A 16,655-nucleotide genomic window follows, 5' to 3' on the forward strand; every position below is an offset into this window, starting at 1 on the left:
TTAAAGAAAGTTCTTTATTTCTTTATTTTTTGAAGGTTCTTTAGGCAAAAATATGATGATGCCAGACAAAAAAGAGAACCAGAAATTGTAAATATGTGGATAAAGGGGCGCCTGGGTGGCTTAGTCGGTTGGGCGTCCGACTTTCGCTTAGGTCATGATCTCGCCGTTCATGGGTTCGAGCCCCGCGTCGGGCTCTGTGCTGGCTGCCAGCTCAGAGCCTGGAGCCTGTTTCAGTCTGTGACTCCCTCTCTCTCTGACCCTCCCCTGCTCACGCTGTTTCTCTCTCTCCTAGAAATAAATAAAAATATTAAAAAAAAAAAAAAAAAAAAAAAAAAAAATATGTGGATAAAAACAAAAGATACATAATCTGTAAATATATTTAAAAGAAAGTGACTGTTGAGGCTCCTGGATGGCTCAGTCGGTTGGGCGTCCGACTTTCGCTTAGGTCATGATCTCGCCGTTCATGGGTTCGAGCCCCGCGTCGGGCTCTGTGCTGACAGCCAGCTCATAGCCTGGAGCCTGTTTCGGATTCTGTGTCTCCCTCTCTCTCTGATCCTCCCCTGCTCATGCTGTCTCTCTCTCTCAGAAATAAATAAAACATTTAAAAAAAATAATAAAATAAAATAAAATTTATTGTCTAATTGGTTTCCATACAACACCCAGTGGTCATCCCAACAAGTGCCCTCCTCAATGCCCAATACCCACTTTCCCTCTCCCTACCCCCCATCAACCCTCAGTTTGCTCTCTGTATTTTTTTATTATTAAAAAATTATTTATTATTATTTTTTAATTTACATCTAAGTTAGTTAGCATATAGTGCAACAATGATTTCAGGAGTAGATTCTTTTTTTTTTTTTTAATGTTTTATTTATTTCTAGGAGAGAGAGAGAGACAGTGTGAGCAGCGGAGGGTCAGAGAGAGAGGGAGTCACAGACTCTGAAACAGGCTCCAGGCTCTGAGCTGGCAGTCAGCACAGAGCCCGACGCAGGGCTCGAACCCACGAACCGCAAGATCATGCAGGAGTAGATTCCTTAATGCCCCTTACACATTTAGCCCATCCCCCCTCCCACAACCCCTCCAGTAACCCTCTGTTTATTCTCCATATTTAAGAGTCTTAGTGTTTGTCCCCCTATTATTATTTTATTTATTTATTATATATATAAAATATATATTTTATAATATAGAAATATTATATTATTTTTGCTTCCATTCCCTTAAGTTCATCTATTTTGTATCTTAAAGTCCTCTCATGAGTAAAGTCATATGATATTTGTCTTTCTGTGACTGACTAGTGTTGCTTAACTTAATACCCTCTAGTTCATCCATGTAGTAGCAAATACACTTAAATTTTATAAATGCTTAATTTGAACTAATCAAGTCTTTACATCTAACATCTACTTACAGGAAATAGAAGAGCAAATTTAATAAGCTCATGGAAGCAATCAGAAAAATCCAATAAATGGGACAATATAAAGGTAATTTGGCCCAGGTTCTTTAACAAGCTAGGGTCATGAAAAGAAAGAGACAGAGAGAGAGATGGAAGGAGGAAGGAAGGAAGGAAGGAAGGAAGGAAGGAAGGAAGGAAGAGAAAGAAAGAAAGAAAGAAAGAAAGAAAGAAAGAAAGAAAGAAAGAAAGAAAGAAAGAAAAGAAAAGTATACTCAAAATGGTTAAAGTTGTGGGGCACCTGGGTGGCTTAGTCAGTTAAGCATCGACTCTTGGATTCGGCTAAGGTCATGATCTCAGGGCTCATGAGATGGAGCCCTGTGTCGGGTCTGCGCTGACAGCACAGAGCCTGCTTGGGATTCTCTCTCTCTGCCTCTCTCTCCTTCTGTCCTGCTTGCACTCTCTCTCTCTCTCTTTCTCTCAAAATAAAAAACTTTAAAAATGGCTAGGGTGGTAAATTACAAAATTAAATTTACACTTTCTAAATTATTATTTTAAATTAAATAAAGTACTATGAAAGTATGCAAATTTATCTGAAGTGTGCTCTTGATTAAATTTACTTTTGACCTATATTGTCACTGTAGGTTAGTATTTTCACCATATCTAAATAAATTAAAAGTTGTGAAAGGAACGCTATAGGTCAACGTGTTTTTGTTTTGTTTTGTTTTTTTCAGATGATCTGTTTTTATTCTACTTTAGAGATATAGATCATGGGGACGCCTGGGTGGCTTAGTCGGTTAAGCGTCCGACTTTCGCTTAGGTCATGATCTCGCGGTTCGTGGGTTCGAGCCACGCGTCGGGCTTTGTGCTGACTGCCAGCTCAGAGCCCAGAGCCTATTTCGGAGTCTGTATCTCCCTCTCTCTCTGACCCTCCCCTGCTCACGCTGTCTCTCTCTCTCTCTCTCTCCTAGAAATAAATAAAAATATTTTTAAAAAATTTTAAAAAAAGAGATATAGATCATGCCCACAGAGGAATATTTGACATATTTGTACAGTTTAAAAAATAACAAAATGTATAATAAAATACATTAATAAATGGAACAAAATAATAATTTTGAATACCCTTGCATGTCCCTCCAAAATCTCATCTTCTCCTCTCCAAATGAAACTACAATTCAGATTTTTGTTATTGCTTTCTAAAATGCTTTTTACCACATAAATGTTTTTCTAAGTAACATATTGTTTAGTTTGGCTTTATATAAATTCAGTCATACTGTATATATTCTTTTTTAAATTTAGTTATTTTTTTAAAGTTTATTTATTTTGAGAGAGAAAAAAGAAAACACACATGTATGTATACTTGAGCGAGGTGGGGAGGGACAGAGACAGAGGAAGAGAGAGAGAAGCAGGCAGGCTCCACATTGTCATTGGAGAGCCCAAATCATGGCTTGATCTCATGACTGTGAGATCATGACTTGAGCCTAAATCAAGAGTGGGACACTTAATGACTAAGTCACCTCGTTGCCCCCACTATTGATTTTTTTAATGATTAGATTTTATTGAAGAAGCTATTGTATCATGAATATGATTTTTAAAATTGGTAGCACAAAAATTGGAATGAATGGCTGGTGCTTTGTGTTTACATGGAAATCAATTGATGATAATGTCTCAGGGGTCTGATGAAGTTACTGTTCAATAAAAGCATCCTCCCAGAGGAGAAGACCTGAACATTTGAAAATAATAAACAAACAAATTTGTAGTACAAAAGGATGTACAGTGAAAAGTAAGTCTCCTTTCCACAGACACCCCTGAATCCTCAGAGTTAACTGATGATATTAATTTTTTAAATTTATTTATTTTATGAGAGAGAGACCAAGCATGGAAGGGGCAGAGAGAGAGAGAGAGACAGAATTCCAAGCAGGCTCTGCACCGTCAGCATGGAGCCTGATTTGGGGCTCAGACCCAGAAACCATGAAATCACGACCTGAGCTGAAATCAAGAGTCAACTGAGCCACCCAGGCGTCCCAGATGTTATAAATTTCTTATGTAAACTTATATATCTCTTTTATACAAATTAACACCTATTACATACAATGTACTTTATTTTTTCTTTCTCTTTTATTAATTTACATTGTATCTTAGAGGTCATTACATATTAAGACATTCTACCTTATTCTTTTCTCTCTTTAAAAATTTTTTTTTAATGTTTTGCTTATTTTTGAGACAGAGAGAGACAGAGTATGAGCTGGGGAGGGGCAGAGAGAGAGGGAGACACAGAATATGAAGCGGCCTCCGGGCTCCAAGCTGTCAGCACAGAGCTCGATTCAGGGCTTGGACTCAGAACTGTGAGATTATGACCTGAGCAGAAGTTGGGTGCTTAACCAACTGAGCCACCCAGGCGCCCCTCTTTTCTCTCTTTTTTTTAAATGTCTATTTATTTATTTTGAAAGAGAGAGAGAATGAGTGGGGGAGGGGCAGAGAGATAATCCCAAGCAGGCTCTGCACATTCAATGCAGAGCCCCACATGAGGCTCGAACTCCTTAACCATGAAATCATAGTCTGAGCTAAAATCAAGAGCTTATTAACTGACTGAGCTACCCATATGCTCCCCCATTTTTTTTTAAGTTTATTTATTTGAGAGAGAAAGAGAGGGCACCCGCGCGAGCAATAGGGGGAGAGGCAGAGAGAGGGAGAGAGAGGATCCCAAGCAGGGTCCACACTGCCAATGCAGAGCCTGGCTCTAGGCTCAAACTCACAAACCATGAGTTCATGACCTGAGCCAAAATCAAGAGCCACCCAGGCACCCCTATCTTATTCTTTTCTAACTGTTTCATAGTATTCCATTTTATTAATGTATCAGAATTCTATCCATTCGTTAATTCAACAAGATTTTGTGTTTTTGTTTTTTTGCTATCTATCCACTATGTGCAGAGACCCATGCAAATAGGTGGGGGTTGGGGGACACTTAGGGAACAGCAAATATAAAAAGGTCTAAGACAAGAATATTCTTAACATGAGGGTGCCCAGGTGACTCAGTCAGTCAAGTGTTTGACTTCAGTTCAGGTCATGGTCTCACAGTTCGTGTGGTCAAGCCTGTGTTGGACTTTGGGCTGGCAGCTCAGAGCTCACTTTGGATTCTCTGTCTCCCTCTCTCTCTGTCCCTCCCCTGCTCACATGCTGCTGTCTCTCTCTAGCCCTCTTTAAATTAAATAAACGTTAAAAAAAAAAAAAAAAAGATTCTCTCTCTGCCCCTCTCCCCATCCACTTGCACTCTCTCTTTCTAAAATAATTAATTAATCAAATATTTAATAAAAAATAAATATAGCTGCCCCCAGGCCTCTATTGCTTCTCTTCCTTTTCCTTTGTGGCCTTAACCCCTTTGCATCAGGGAGCCCCCCCCACCCCTGCCTCTTGGGTACCAGACCTCATGGGACCAGACCCCTTGGGACCACATGGCACAATGGGACCTCTGTTGTACATTCCGGTTGGGGGATGAGCATTGCTATTTAATTACTAATATTATTGAATGCCTTAGAGGAGGCCAACGAGGACCCTTCCCGAGGTTCTCTGGCCCTGCAGAGCCTGACAGTAAAGTATTTGTTCCAGCAAAAAAAAAAAAATAAATAAATAAATAACAAAAATGAAAAAAAAAATAAATATAAAACTGATAAGATTTGCTGATAGATTTGGAACATTAGCTGAATCAACAATGTAGACCTGATTCTAGCCTAAATACAACAAAATTCCACTGTTTATTTAGGCTGTCCTGAAGCACTGGAATACTTTATATGTATTGGTGACATGAGAGTATGAGAGATTACTGGGAGTAGGTAGACATGTAAGAGAGAACTAACATTTCTCTAACATCTGTGCAGTAGTGTTCTGACATTGCAAGTACCAGAAACTGATTCTGTCTAAGTGATACAGAAACAAGAAGTCATTGAAAGGATATGCAGGTACTGACAGTCTTGAAAGAACAGCTGAATCACCAGGCCTTAAACAAGACAAGAACCAGGTGGCTCCAGGAAACCAGGTGACAAGAACTATTGGACAGTCTTTTTATGGTGCCTCCTGGCATGAATCAACTCCAACCATTGTCCATCTCTGATTCACCCTTCAAACAATGCAGATTATAGGAATTAATGATCTGGCTAGCCTCAGTTGGGTCATATGCCCACTCAACTAGGGCAGAAAGGCATCTTGACTGACAGATCTACCATTAGAGTATGGAGTGGGAGAAGAGTAGTTTCCCAGGGAAAAACCAAAATGTGCTACTAGGAAAATGGACTTCAGATAATAGTACTGCCAAAAACAATAGATTCCACTACAACTTAGCATATATTTGGCACACACATACATTGTCTCATTTATTCATCACAATAACCCTATGTGATAGATTTTAATATCTCTTGGAAAGGCTCAGAAGTTATGTAATTTATCCAACCTCATGAAGCAACTAGGCAGTTTAACTAGCATTTGAACTAAGGTCAAAATCTTCCTTTCAAAATCCCTGCCCTTTCTGTTACATCACAATATTCCACTGGGTAGAAGATTAAATTTCTACTCTTCCTGTTTTCCCACGAGTAGAAAGAAGTAATTACTTGCTCTGGGTCTCCTGAGTAGCTTGAATATCCAAGCTAACAGGTTGCAGAGTAGCCAGGGCTCTTTTGGAAGTGAGTGGCTAGCTATTTCCTTTATTTCTTCTATCATTGATTAGAAGAGAAGAAGAAAAAAAATGGGCTGGGAGCCCTGACTCAGGGCTCGTTGACACGACTCTGAAATCATGGCCTGAGCTGAAATCATGAGTGGGACACTTAACTGACTGAGCTATCCAGGCACCCCTCAAATGCTTAATATGTTCAAAGCATAGTGCTTTATATCCCCCTTTGCATTTAATTCCTTTAATAGTCCATAAGATAGACAATATTATTAACCCAAATTTACAGTGAAGGATACAGGTTTAGAGAATGGAAGTCATTGCCCAGTATCACTGATTTTCAAACTTAAGTCCCTGTAACTCCAAAACTGGTGTTTTAAACCACTACACTGCACTGAGTTCTCCTGCCCTGTTTGGACTTAGGCTAGAGGACCTTCCCTTTGCCAGCCACTCTTGGGAGGAGGTGGTCTGTTTCCTCACTGACATAATAAGGGAGTCAGATTTGCTTATCTCTGAAGGCCCTTCTAACTCTGACTTCTGCTTCCACTGACAAGGCAAAGGGCTGAGCTTTATGTTATGCAGAGTTAAATTCTGTGTTATCTGAATTGTTTTGTAAAAATTACCTAAAATTAACATTTGTACAGTGCTTTGTGGAGTACTTCAGAAATCAATTCCTCAAAGGATAGAGGTCCTTGCCTCTGTAACTCCAGGCCCCAGAGACAGCCTAGCTATTAGGTGATTGAATGTGACTCTGCTGATTGTAACTCAGGCCAGAAGATTTACCAGGAAAAGGAGGAACACTTCCAACTAGTGAGAGCAATCGGAAGGAAAAACTCTGTGAACTCATGCTGATTCCCTGGGGGCATCACACTCAGAAACAAAATGAATTTCTCATAAAACACAGACAAAGGGCAAAGTCCTCCTTAATAGACTTTGTGTCCTGACCAATCAGGAGCTCTGAACCCAGAGATGTGGCTTATTCCAGTAAAGAAAGGGGTCACCTGGCTGGCTCAGTCCTTAGAGCATGAGATTCTTGTTGGTGGGGTCCTGAGTTCTAGTCCTATGCTGGGCCTGGAGATTATTTTTTTTATGTTTATTTATTTTTGAGAAGGGGAGAGGGGCAGAGAGAGAGATAAAGGGAGACACAGAATCCGAAGCTGACTCCAGGCTCCAAGCTGACAGCACACAGCCCAATGTGGGGCTGGAACTTATGAACCCTGAGATCATGACCTGAACTGAAGTCGGATGCTTAAACGACTCAGCCACCCAGGTGTCTGTAGAAGTTTTTTTTTTTTTTTTTTTAAATTCATTTTCTAAAGATGGAGAGAGATGGAGCATGAGTGGGGGAGGGGCAGAGAGAGAGGGAGACACAGAATCTGAAGCAGGCTCCAGGCTCTGAGCTGTCAGCACAGAGCCCAACATGGGGCTTGAACTCACGAACCATGAGATCATGACCTGAGCTGAAGTCGGACACCTAATCCACTGAGTCACCCAGGCGCCCGTCTTGAGATGATTTTTTAAAAAGGGGGACTCTCCAGGTGCCTGGGTAGCTGACTCCAACCAACCAAAGTATCCGGCTTTGGCTCAGATCACCATCTCACAGCTGGTGAGTTCAAGCCCCTGGAGCCTGCTTCAGATTCTGTGTCTCCTTCTCTCTCTGCCCCTCCCCCATTTGTGTGCACATACTGGCGTTCTCTCTCTCTCTCAAAAATAAATATGAAAGAAAGAAAGAAAGAAGGAAGGAAAGCAAGCAGGCAAAGGGGGGTCTCTAGAAGACTGAAGTAGAGAGGTGGGGGGCAAATCAGTCTTAGAAATGGCTGGGTAGAGTAAACAGTACCGTATAAAAAAGAAATTGAATAAGAAAAGCAGATCAGTTTTTGCAACAAGCAACTCTCTTCCTTGCCTATTCCTCTTGCAGTCATCTTTAGCTCTATTTTCTTTCTTCCCCATATCCTTTTTAAATTAAGTTTATTTATTTATTTTGATGGGGGAAGGGGCGGAGGGGGAGGGAGAGAATCCTAAACAGCCTCCATGCTGTCAGCAATCTCCCCCATATTTTTGGGAGACTAGGGAAGAGTAGATGAAGTTGAGGGGAAATTGTTGCTGAATGGCAAAAAATCCAAAACACAACAAAAACGTAAACAAAAACAAAAACTGAAAATTTAAACCAATTTTCTCCTCATTCTAGATGATAAGTAGGAATTGGAAAAATCCAATTTTGCTGATGATTTTTCACTGTACGGAATATATTTTAACCAGATCAATATACTGTCCTTACTTGAATTCTGCTCTAATGTCACTAGCTTTTAAGCGTAGAAAAGATATTCCCATGCTCACTCTGATGACTCAGCCTTGAATTTAAGTCAGGTCTGCAAAAGGGAGATAAAGCTGCAAAAGTTTCCATGGGGTGGAGGGGTTTCACTTTTTCAGCCAGAGTAGGTTTCCACCCACATGCAGCTCTTGGATTTTGGTTAGTGGCCAAGAGGGAGCTGATGTCAAATGGTCCTCTGATGTTTGCCAGTCCCCAGGGTATCAGGGGCACAGCTGGGTGGGGTGGGTTTCAGCCTAAGGCTCCATCTCCCAGGCCTCTGAAAAAAGTGATCCCATAGCCAGATGGTAGGGGATGGAGAGTGGGGAAGGCTGGAGAAAGGAAGGATTGGCCAGATTACCACCTGGTTCCTTCACCAGAGCAGGGGCTATGCATCAAAGCATGGCACAGATGGTCTTCCAAGTAATTAGAGAAATTAAATCCCTAGTATCTTTAATCCTTGTATAGCCAGACTGCTAAAAAATAAAAATAAAAATAAGAAGGAAGGGAAGATGTGAAAGCCCTTTGAATCTTTTGAATCTTTACTTGGGCAAGATTCTACATCTTGATGTTCCTTTCCAGCAGCACTAGAGTTTCTCATCTTCCTTTTTTACAACATCCTGAATCATGTTTTCTTTTTAATGTTCATTTATTTATTTTGAGAGCCAGAGAGAGTGCAGGGGAGGGGCAGAGAGAGGAAGAGAGAGAATCCCAAGCTCTGTGCTGACAGCTATGGAGAACAAGGTAGAGTTCAATCCCACAACCATAGGATCATGACCTGAGCTGAAATCAAGAGTCCTAAGCTCAACCAACTGATCCATCTCGTGCCTCTGTTTTGTTTTTTAAGTAATCTTTACTCCTGACATAGGGCTTAAACTCACAACCCCATGAGCAAGAATCCCATGCTCTTCCAACTGAGCCCACCAGGTGCCCCTGGACCTTTGTGAATACTGATCACATCACTACAGAGAGTGAACAATGCCTCTAACAGTGTGATATAGGGAAAGATTGAATGGCAATAGATAAGGCTTTAGTCCTGCCTATGGCAGTAATTTGCTGTGTGTCTTTTGCAACTTGCCTTACCACTTTAAACCTTAAATTCCTCTTTATTTTTTTTTTAATTTTAATGTTTATTTATTTATTTATTTATTTTATTTCTAGGAGAGAGAGAGAGAGAGACAGCGTGAGCAGGGGAGGGTCAGAGAGAGAGGGAGTCACAGACTGAAACAGGCTCCAGGCTCTGAGCTGGCAGTCAGCACAGAGCCCGACGCGGGGCTCGAACCCACGAACCGCGAGATCATGACCCAAGCGAAAGTCGGACGCTTAACCGACTAAGCCACCCAGGCGCCCCTATTTATTTATTTTTGAGATAGAGAGGGAGAAAAATAGAGTGGGGGAGGAGCAGAGAAAGAGGGATACACAGAATCTGAAGCAGGCTCCAGGCTCTGAGCTGTCAGAACAGAGCTCAATGTAGGGCTCGAACTCACAAACCTTGAAATCATGAACTGAGCTGAAGTTGAACGCTCAACTTACTGAGCCACCCTGGTGCCTCAAATTCTTCCTCTTTTGAAAGGGGGTAATATTGGGGCACCTGGGTGGCTCAGTCAGTTAAGTGCCGACTTTGGCTCAGGTCATGATCTCACAATTCGAGGGTTCGAGCCCCGTGTCAGGCTCTGTGTGGACAGCTAGCTCAGAGCCTGGAGCCTGTTTCAGATTCTCTATCTCCCCCTCTCTCTGACCCTCCCCTGCTCATGCTGTCTGTCTGTCTGTCTGTCTCTCTCTCAGAAATAAATAAAACATTAAAAAAGAAAGAAAGAAAGAAAGGGGGTAATATTGTTTGGTTCTCAGAGTTTTTGAAAGGCTCAAGCAGAAAAGTGCTGTGATATTTTGAAAAGCATAAAGTTACAAAGTAGAATATGATTTAACCATTTTTTCTTCTAATCATTCCTTTTTATTTTATTTTTATTTTTTGTAAGTCTATTTTTGAGAAAGAGAGAGATAGAGAGCACAAGTGGGGGAGGGACAGAGAGAGACAAGAAGAGAGAAAATCCCAAGAAGGTTTCTCAGTGCCAGAGTGGAGCCCGACACAGGGCTCAAACCCACAAACCATGCGATCATGACCTGGGCCGAAACCAAGAGCAGGACACTCAACCAACTGAGCCACCCAGGCACTCCATTGTTCTTTCATATTTTTAAATGAATAAATGAATCCCTCACCCCAGATCCTTACTCCCAACAGAAGAAAGTTTAACTGGAAAGTGCAGGGATTTCAGAAGGCACCAAGCTTGAACCGAAATGGATCTGAAAAGATATAGATAATAGGGCCATGATTTAACAAGTTTCACTGGATGCATATGTTTACTCATTCACACAACAAATAAGGCAGAAATGGAGGTGTTCTTTTCTGTTCTACAAGCTTTTCTACAACAGCTTGTAAAGGCTCTGGCCAGCTGCTTTATCTAACTACCATGCTGAGCAATCAGCTGGTGGCTGGGGGGATGGGGGGAAGCAGTTGTTATTCTGCGTTTTCTGCAGGCTTTGGGATGCTGGTTTGGAAGATTTTTAAAAACATTTCCAGTTGCCTGGAAGCATCGTTCACAGGTTAAGATATAGCAAGTAGTTGGGTTTTTTCAGACTAGCAAATATATACATACGTTTGTATATATGTGTATACATATATATAAAGATTTATTTATTAAATAATCTCTACACCCAACATGGAACTTAAACTCATGACCCCAAGGTCAGGAGTCACATGCTCCACCAACTCACTGACTGAGCAAGCCATGTACCCCACAGTAGTAAATGTTTAGTTTAATTAAATTTTATTTAATTATTGTTATTATTTTTATTTTAACTAGGCTCCCCACCCAATATGGGGCTTGAACTCACAACCCTGAGATCAAGAGTCACATGCTCTGCCAACTGAGCCAGTCAGGTGCTTCTAGCAAATATTTTATTTATTGATTTTTAATTTTAAAAAAGTTTATGTTGAGAGAGAGTGCAAACAGGTGCTGGGCAGAGAGAGAGGGAGAAAGAAAATCCCAAGTAGGCCCCACACCCAGCACAAAGCCTCACACAGAACTCTATCTCAAGAACTGTGAGATCATGACCTGAGCTGAAATCAAGAATTGGATGCTTAACTGACTGAGCCACCTAGGCCCCTCTAGCAAATATTTTAAACATTAGTAATAGTGTTAGCTAGGATGTGAGAAAATGGGTACTCTCACAAAGAAAATGTAAATTAGTGGAATCTTTGGAGGATTATGTAGCCATATCTGTTCCACTCCACCCCAAAATTCACGACAGAATCAGACTACAGATGGGAAGAGGGATATCCCTAGATGCTAGAAGGCAATTTTATTATAATTCTTAACATATTTAAAGCATTTTACAATTTTATATGCAATCTTATGTGATCTTTAGTATAATTTAATAACACATATATAATCACATATCCATTTGACGGATAAAGAAACCAGGGTTTAGATTTATCCCCTTGATTTGTTCAGAGTCTCACTGTTAACAAAGGGTGGAGGCAGGATTTAGATCCTTAAATTCCAGGTGGTACCCTTTTCCGAAATAACAAAATGGACAGAATACAAAGGAAGGACCTATTTGCTAGAAGGGACCAACAATACTTTCTGGAATAAGTAAATGTTTTTTAGAAGAAACATCTGGGTGGGGTGCCTGGGTGGCTTAGTCGGTTAAGCGTCCGACTTTCGCTCAGGTCATGATCTCGCGGTTCGTGGGTTTGGGCCCCGCGTCGGGCTCTGTGCTGACTGCCAGCTCAGAGCCTGGAGCCTGTTTCAGAGTCTGTGACTCCCTCTCTCTCTGACCCTCCCCTGCTCACGCTGTCTCTCTCTCTCTCCTAGAAATAAATAAAACATTAAAAAAAAAAAAAAAAGAAGAAACATCTGGGTAGGCATAGCATATGCCAAACAGTTACTCAGGGAGTTGAGAAATGGTTTTGATGTCCCCTGTGGAGTGTAAAAATGTGTTTGATTGCAAGTAACAGAAACTCTACTCAAATTGCAGGAGATTCCCAGACAGAGTAATCAGGGGTGGTTTCTATCTCTTGATTCTGTTTTCCTCAGTGTTAACTATATTCTTAGATAGGCTAAGATATCCCATCCCCATGGGATGGCAAACTGATTCCAGCATCTCCAACCTCATATTCTTCTAGTATAATAACCCCTCCATTATGAAAGCCTTTTCCCCAATAACTCCAGGTTTGGCCAACACTAGATTATGTATCCAACTCTAGAGTCAAATGGCTAGGTCAGCTCCAGGCCAAACCATGTGAACTAAAATTAAAAGTAAAATCAGAAGTCTGTTACCAAAAGCACAGTTACTGTGAATATCAAAATAATACAATACCCTGTAAGGTAATGTGGAAAAGTTAGAAGTTTTGATGAAAAAGAAAGTTTTGATGGAAAAAGAGAACATAAGGCATTTGTGATTACCACATTGAAGACTTCTTCAAATTCTTCAAATTCCTGGGGCGCCTGGGTGGCTCAGTGTTTGACTCTGGCTTAGGTCATAATCTCACGGGTTCATGAGTTTGAGCCCTGCGTCAGGCTCTGTGCTGACAGCTCAGAGACTGGAGCCTGCTTTGGATTCTGTGTGTGTTTGTCTCTCTCTCTTTCTGCCCCTCCCCCACTCTTGCTCGGTATCTCAAAAATAAACATTTAAAAAATGAAAAAAAAAAGATGTATTCAAATCCCCTTTTATGGAAGGAGGGAGAGCTTCCCAGGAACAAGACAGCTCCTTTATTCCCCACAAATTTGATTGCACTAGGAAGACAATCTCCTCTGCTCACTGTGACAAGGGAGATGTGTTGTCCACTGCCTGGACAGATGCCTACTGCCTCACTGTGCTCTGAGGAGAGCTTCTGAGGGAGGAAATGGTTTCCATCCTTAAGGCTATTTTACTGGAAGCTGGAATTAGCAGGAAAAACACAGAAGATATGAGTACATTAGTACATCTAGAGCTAAAAATCTGGAGCCAGTGGGATATGAAAGAGCAAAGGTATGTATATGTATATGTTTATGTATAACTCTAACAAAAGGAGGCTGGACTAAAAGAAAGGAAGGAAAGGAAAAAGAGAGAAGAAAAAACAAAGAGACAGTTTAGTTTTCTAAATAGGCTTCGTATTCTCAATATCTTTCTTCCCTTCTTCCTGCTTTTCTTAGTTAGCATGTTGACTAGACAGAGACAGAAATATTAGTGGCTTAATCAAGGTGAAAATTTCTTTCTCTCCCAGGTGAAAGTCTGAGCTGATAGACCATGAAGACTAGTCAGGTGAGAGGCTCTGCTCCCCAAGGTCCTCCTCTGACTTGTTCTGTCCTTCTTGTTACCCTACCCATGGTATTAGCATTCTCATCCACAAGGTCAGAGTTGACTCACCCTTACTACATCTCAAAGAGGAGGAGAAAGGTTAGCAGCTTCCTATTAAATGTGTAAACTAAGAGTTGGCAAGATCATTTCAGCTGACTTCCCTTTTGTCTAGAAGGTAGTCATATTGTCCTACCCAGATGCAAAAGAAGTAAAAAATGTAGTAGAGCTGGGGCACTTGGCTGGCTCAGACAATAGAGCAGGCACCTCTTGATCTCAGGGTTGTAAGTTCGAGCTCCATGTTGGGTATAGAGATTACTTAAAAATAAAATCTAAAAAAAAAAAAAAAGTGCTATAGCTGACTGCCAAGCACCCAGTTAAGCTAAGGGGAATCTATTATCAACTGAAAAATGGACATTTTGGGGAACAATTAACAATCACTGTCCTTTACCCTTCCAATTAAAGCCAGTTTTTACCCATTGTTCTCCCCTGAAACTTTCTACCTCCTTCAAGAATTAGCTTATGTGACCTCTTTTAAAAAGCCGTTCCAGGGACACCTGGGTGGCTCAGTCAGGTAAGTGTTCAACTCTTGGTCTCAGCTCAGGTCTTGATCACAGGGTTGTGAGTTCAAGCCCCATGTTGGGCTCTGAGCTGAGTGGGAGCCTACTTAAAAAAGTAAAATAAAAAGATATCATTCCAGTTCCTCTTGCTCCACTGAGATCCCATAATTCCTTAGACTGTATGATATTTCAGTTAGATGGGTTCTCATACTAGTCTATGGGTTCCTTGAGGGTGAGGATGAGGTCCAAGTCAGGTCTCTGCCGACTACCACATCTACTACATGGTAGGGCCTAAAAAGTGATTACTAAATTACTGAAACTTCTTCTCTTTTATGGACCTTTCGAGAGTAAGCTGGGAATCTTAGAATGCTGAAAAATTAGAAACCTCTAAATTCTTCAGTGTTTACTTCCTAAAAGCAAGGATTTTTTTTCCACGTAGCCACATTTTTTTCTTCTTCATTTTTTTAATGTTTTTTTTAAATGTTTTATTTATTTCTGAGAGAGAGACAGCATGAGCAGGGAAAGGTCAGCGAGAGAGGGAGACACAGACCCTGAAACAGGCTCCAGGTTCTGAGCTAGCTGCCAGCACAGAGCCCAACGCAAGGCTCGAACCTACGAACCCTGAGATCACCACCTGAGCTGAAGCCAGACACCCAACCGACTAAGTCACCCAGGCGCCCCTATTGTTTTAAATATGGAACACTTCACAAATTTGCCTGTCATCCTTGCACAGGAACTGTGTTAATCCTCTGTATCCTTCCCCTTTTAGTGTATGTGCTGCAGAACCAAGCACTACATAACCACATTTTAAAATTATAATTTGACAGAGATCTCCTTAAATGCCTGGAGGAAAGGAAGGAAGTGAGGGTGGAAAAAAAGGAGCAGATTAGAAAAAGAATCTCCAGGTCTTTGGAGTAACCTGAGTTTGGATCACTCCTTTGTGCTTAGCCAGGTTGTTTACAACTCTGCCTTAACCTCCACTTCCTGCTTGCCCTGAGCCAAAGGGGAAAACTTATAGTCATCTCAGTTCTCTTAGCATGTGTCCTTCTTTCTCCATTCATGTGACTTTCTAGATTGCCCAGTATACCCAGGATCCTTTCAAAGCCCTTGTTTTATCCACCACCCCCCACAAACTCTCAATCCCTGGACTTTCCTCCCAGGCTTTTGGTGTGTCTATTGTTCACCCAGCTGTTATTTTCCACCCAGTTAGCAACAGTTTGTTCACTTGCCTTTCAGTGTTTTAAGAAAAAGTCTGTGTAGCCTTTCTGCCATCATAGAATTCCAAGTTAGGTAAAACAAAGGGAACCTCATTGTATCAGTCCTTCAGGGAAACCCTGGAGAGCTCAGAAAGACAAACTTTATCCCTTTAGAACAAGGTTCACTCTGCCTCTGAAAGAAGCAGGTACCCACACAAAGATGGCAGGAACATGGGCTGCCATCTTAAAGACTGCTGCTACATCTTAGGTGAGTTAAAACACCACAAAGATGTACTATGTTTCAGTGGACTTTCTCCTGGCTAAACATTAACCTGGTTGCTGCAAACTTTTGACTATCTCCCAGAGTTCTGTAAAGGCTGAAACAATTTTTGTTAAGTTTTTTCCAGTGTTTCTGCGGAGGGATGGACCCCATTCTCGGCCATTTTCCCTGATGCCACTCCTATTTCTATGCCTTTCTGTTGTACTTAATCTTTACCTTTTTGTGCTATTCTTCAGGTAATTTCCTTAGAACCATCTTCTAGTTCGTTAATTCTCTCTCTGACGGCATCCATTTAAAATAGTGTATCTTGGGGGCGCCTGGGTGGCTCAGTTGGTTAAGCATCCGTCTTCAGCTCAAGTCATGATCTCACGACTCATGGGTTCAAGCCCCACATCAGGCTCTGTGCTGACAGCTAGCTCAGAGCCTGGAGCCTGTTTCAGATTCTGTGTCTCCCTCTCTCTCTGACCCTCCCCTGCTCACACTGTCTCTCACTCTCTCTCAGAAATAAATAAAACATTAAAAATTTTTAAATAAATAAAATAAAATAAAATAGTGTATCTTGGGGCACCTGGGTGGCTCAGTCAGTTAGGTATCTGACTTCAGCTCAGGTCATGATCTTGTGGTCCATGGGTTCAACCCCCACATCAGGCTCTGTGCTGACAGCTCAGAGCCTGGAGCCTGTTTCAGATTCTGTATCTCCCTCCGCAGCTCGTGCTCTGTCTCTCTCTGTCTCAAAAATAAATAAACGTTAAAAAAAAAACTTTTTAAAATAAAAAAATAAAGTAAAATAGTATATCTTGTAGGGGCGCCTGGGTGGCTCAGTCAGTTAAACCTTGGACTTTGGCTCAGGTCATAATCTTGCAGTTCATAAGTTCAAGACCTGTATTGGGCTCTGTGCTGACAGCTCAGAGCCTGGAGCCTGCTTCAGATTCT

The 16,655-nt window shown here is 41.4% G+C and overlaps 1 non-coding gene across 1 annotated transcript; it reads right to left on the bottom strand.

Moving 5' to 3' along the window:
• Positions 1–14,934: 14,934 nt before the first annotated feature.
• Positions 14,935–15,039, bottom strand: LOC120241770. Its single transcript, XR_005530946.1, has one exon. It is a non-coding gene; the product is annotated as a U6 spliceosomal RNA (small nuclear RNA).
• Positions 15,040–16,655: the final 1,616 nt, after the last annotated feature.

Source organism: Hyaena hyaena, unplaced genomic scaffold (genome assembly GCF_003009895.1).
Source record: "Hyaena hyaena isolate Hyena2069 unplaced genomic scaffold, ASM300989v1 scaffold_289, whole genome shotgun sequence".
Taxonomy (NCBI): Eukaryota; Metazoa; Chordata; class Mammalia; order Carnivora; family Hyaenidae; genus Hyaena; species Hyaena hyaena.